This window comes from Salvelinus sp. IW2-2015, unplaced genomic scaffold, assembly GCF_002910315.2.
Source record: "Salvelinus sp. IW2-2015 unplaced genomic scaffold, ASM291031v2 Un_scaffold10686, whole genome shotgun sequence".
Lineage (NCBI taxonomy): Eukaryota > Metazoa > Chordata > Actinopteri > Salmoniformes > Salmonidae > Salvelinus > Salvelinus sp. IW2-2015.
This window is the reverse complement of record NW_019951944.1, coordinates 1-4,688: the sequence shown is the minus strand read 5'-3', so window position 1 is coordinate 4,688 and position 4,688 is coordinate 1. Positions and strand designations below refer to the sequence as shown.

Genomic DNA, 4,688 nt, shown 5'->3' with positions numbered 1-4,688 from the left:
TGAGCTATGGCTTGACAGGCTTTAAATACAAACAACAAGTGTGAACGAGCCTATCAGGGCAGTTCTGATAATTACTGACAGGTGTGTGATTGCATGAGCGAGTCAACAGGTGAAATCAACTTGCCTGATCAAGTCCAGCTCAGCTGTATGCTACTCCACTCTGAGGGCTGGTGTACATACATCATTATAACCTATCAACAACTTGTTWGTTTCTTCGGGAGTCATTCAAAAAGCCCCACTCTTGGTCCCATTTGATAGTTAGGCCTACCAATTGTTAAGTAAATGCTKTTTTCYTWTCTRTGWGTGATTTCCCAGCCAGCAGATTTCAGATCATGTACAGTATATATTARCTGGTGACAGATGCAGAGGCAGTGAGAACTCTTAGTGTGTATTTTCTCTCCTACACAGCGACAWTATGCATCACATTGTAAAAGTATTAGGTGTCAAGGTGCTAGARGTAATTTGGATTGAATGAAAGGAAACAAGGTCATTGCTTTTCACCGTCAGACGTAGGAACTCGCCACTTCCTCTAGAGATGAATCAGATCAAAGACAATATGAGTTATAGTGAAACTCGCATGCATTGCTCATGTTTATGCTCGATCAGGAGCTGAGAGCACAGCACATCAACCAATATGAGTCCAAGTGCAGCTAAAAGTCACAGGAGCTTATATAAGGGGGGACACTGCTATTGGCTTCTGGTTATAACATTTATGTTTCAACCTAATATCTCAAACAAACAGATGTTTGTTGAGAAACGACTGAGCATAAAATGGGAGGTTGAGAGAACATTGTAGGCACACAGATGATATCTGTGATCTCAAACTCATCTCCTCTTTTTGAAAAATGCTGTTTGAAATGTTATTTCTAAAGGTTATTTGACATTGACATTTCAATCATATATATATATTTAATTCAAATCAAACTAAATGTAGGTTCCACCGAATAAATAACCAGTTGGACTACCCTGTGAAGGTAGAAATAAGAACAACTGCCTCCGGATTCCATGTACATCGACTCATTATCAGTTCTGAAACTATAGTAGGCATGAAACAAGCTTCTACTGTAGCTTCTTGAGTTTGTGAGACTTGGGGACAAAACCACATCCTGTTCTATGTTGAGCTTGACACGGTTGTTGGAAAACCACATGACACGTTTCACAGCCAGCTAACTCATTGCAAGAAAGCGTTGGGTAAAGTACAGTGGCGTCACCAGTTGACACATTTAGTGACTGTCCTTTTTATCAATGCTTCACTAGTGGCGGTTGGACTTACCCACAATAACAGAAAGTCAGATACAGCAAGTATATGAATGTTGATAGTGCTACTCAGTGATCTCATGTCTGTCTACCTGTCTGTCTGCCTGTCTGTCTGTAGCTAACTCCAGTGGTCCTGGTATTCCTGTAGAGCCTGCACCTCCTTCCTTCGCTCCAGCTGAGCTCAAGTTCCCCACGGAGTGCAACAGCCATTGGAGCCTGGACCAGAAAGCCACTGAGCCACTCTTCATCAACACAGGTGAAAGTCCCTCAGTGGTAGTTGGAATAGTTCACCACAATTACAAATGTACCTCCTCTAGTGCACAAGAAAGAGGTATTCAGTACACCCAGGGAGTAGGTTGGGTTTGTTTACTGAGCTACAGGTTAGCATTAGCATCATAGAGTGCAGAACAATATGAGTGATGGGACCCTGGTTACCATGGTTTAAGGGCTCGATTCAATCCATATCGCTGAGGTTTAGCGTTATAGAGCGATTGAAATTTAAAGGCAATGTTCCACTAAACGCTGTATATGTCAGCTCAATTGGAAAATCTCTTTCAATTTCAAGCACGTAATTCAGCGCCATAGCGCTGAACTTCAGCAATATGGATTGAATCGAGTGCAAGGTATCCACAAGATAAATGACATTTGACATTTTGATGAACTACCCCTTTAAATCATCTCCTGACAAATCGCATCACCAAAAACACATTGTTTCCATGTGGAGTCGCTATATGTGATAAACCTGTTCATTAGTCTATATTACACCATATCCATCACTCATAGTAGTTCTGCAGCTTCCCAATGATCAATAATGTCATGCAATGATCAATAATGCGATGGCTCTCCTCACTTAGAATGGATCAGATGTAATGTAATCTAAACTGAGGCTYCCCATATAATCAACKATCAGGATGAGCTATTTCTCCATTTGCAAGAGCCTAAATCAAATCATTAAAATACAGATGTATTGTTACCTCTATGGCCACGATGAGATGGGGCCTGTGTAGGCTTCATGAATGAGAAATGCAGTACTACGTGACGTTGGAGGAGGGTTATTGTTGTGTGCTCATACTATTTCCATTGTGCATCCCAGCTGTTATTCAGGTAAACGGCTATACSTCAGACTGTGAAGTTGAGGCCGATYGCYCCACRATAACAATGACAACATCAGAGCMWTTCAGCCAATCGGATCACAGTAATGGAATGAGAGGAAATGACATCAGACCCTCCCGCTACCTATCAGAGCCACAGGAAGATGAGTGGCCAGGGACTTAATTCTGATTTTCAACTAAATATTATTTTTTAAATTACTTTTTTTTCAAAGAATAAAACCTACATGGGAAAATAACTGAGCAGATTCTTCCTTGACAGTTCCTGGATACAATCCCTTTTTTTTTTTTAAGTCTCATCCATGCAATATAAATATACTGAACTATAAACATCCAATGAACATTCTTTGTTTCTTAGGTCATTGAAAAAACTGTTGGGGAGGGCTTAAATAAAGTGTAACCACTGAGGTCAAATGTCATCATAGCTTCTCTATTTTACATTTTTCTAAGGAACTTTCGAAGCCCCCGGCGGCTGGACTTTCCCTAACGAAGACGTGTTGTTGTCAGTAGCTTGATATGAACATCACTGTGGTGGAAAAGAGATTGATGAAGTAGATGTATATAGATATTCATTTTGACATCACAGCATCTGTTCAATGATGTTTTAACCACAGCATTGAAAATTCTGTCAAAACAGTTGACACTTTAGCAAAGTGCAGAATCTAAATGTAAACACCAGTGGACACCGATTAATTGTTTCTCGCCCCCTGTAGGATAGGAGTAGCAGCAGCTACCATACTTCAAACTGCTTTACCCTGCCCTCTAGTGTTATCAGCTAGCATTTACAGCTAAATGCAGGCCAACTGAAATCAGTTGCGYKCTGCGTTCGCACAGGCAGCCCAAGTCTGATATTGTTTTCCATTGGTCTTTTGACCAATAACATCAGATCTTTACACATCAGATATTTTTTGGAGCTGATCGGATTGGTCAAAAGACCAATTAGTTTGAAAAAATATCAGAATTGGGCTGCCTGTGTAAACACAGCCCTTTAGGCACAGACCAAGGGTAAGCACACCTTCCCCAAATCTTAACCAATCGGAGTGAATAACGCTGAACTGACTTTCGATCACAGCGTATACATAAATACACATTGAAGGGAAGAGTTAGAACATGGGTCCCATAAAGAGGCAATGTCTGTATTTGTAGTGTGGAGCATCAGGTGGTATATTTGGACACAGAACAGCCACATACAACACAAAAGGGAACATTCAATGGCATTGTGAACTATCTTAGTGCTATATGAGGAAAAACATTGGGAATGTTTACACAGTTCACCCTGCACTGTACCATGACAACATTCAAAACATACCATTGACAATATTTCCCAGTGAAATAGCACACTAATTAAAAATATCTTAAATGTTGTCCATTAAGTACTGGTTTTAAAACAACGATGATCATATTTTTAAAACTATGGCACTTATATACCAAGTCCTAGACTGTTTTCTAATGAGAATCATGAACGTTGAGTTGATGAACGAGATCCTTCCAGTGGTTTCAGTCTGCCTTCTTGAAGAGTTGCCTGGCGACCACATCTCCAACTCTCATCTCCTAGAGGGCAAAAAAGGACGGGTTGAGAAGAGGGTGGAGAAAGAGAAAAGAGGGAGGAGTTTGGATGAGTGAGTTTGGGTGTGGGAGTGTGTGTGTGAGAGTGAGTGTGTGTGTGCATGCGTGGGAAAAGATCATTAATGGACTCAGTCACAATAAAAACGCTGTACTCTTTTCTCTCCGGACTGTAATCCTATCTCCCCTATCTCTCTCTCCTCTTCCTCGCTCTCTCCCCTTCCTTATCTCTACCCCCCACACATGTACTTCCCAGCTCTCAATCTCACTCCCCCCCGCGCCCCTCCCTCCCTCTCTTCTTGTGTTACTCACCAAATCCACCCTTTACTGCCTGATCCCCAGTGGTATTTATTTACAAACTTCTCTTTCGGATTTGAACAAAATATCAATGAGGTATTGTTTTCTATTAGAAGCATTTGGGAGCGGTTTAATAAAACAATGCTGATTGTTTGAAATCGTAATCAGCATTTGCATGTAATCACAAGCAAAAACAGATTTCCCAACTAAAGTCCATCTGAAGCACAGGCCTAAACAGCAGCTTGTGATTCTCCTTCAAATCCCTTCACTATGAAGAGTCTTGTTGAAGTTTAGCTCATTAAAATGGTAACAAACAATAACCTTTCCTTATTCTTCCTGTTCCTGCCCATTCCTTCACCCTGAAGACTCTTAAGTGTTTTCCTCTGTTTCTTTCTCCTTCTTCGGGCCCCACACATTTCTTTCCCATGTACAGGCAACAAGTAAGGAGGTTTGAGGGCCATA

At 41.0% G+C, this 4,688-nt stretch overlaps 1 long non-coding RNA gene across 1 annotated transcript; it reads left to right on the top strand.

Moving 5' to 3' along the window:
* Positions 1 to 1,116: 1,116 nt before the first annotated feature.
* LOC112079977 (uncharacterized) lies at positions 1,117 to 2,605 on the top strand. Its single transcript, XR_002896097.2, has 2 exons — positions 1,117 to 1,513; positions 2,351 to 2,605. It is a non-coding gene; the product is annotated as an uncharacterized lncRNA (long non-coding RNA).
* The last annotated feature ends 2,083 nt before the right edge of the window (positions 2,606 to 4,688 follow it).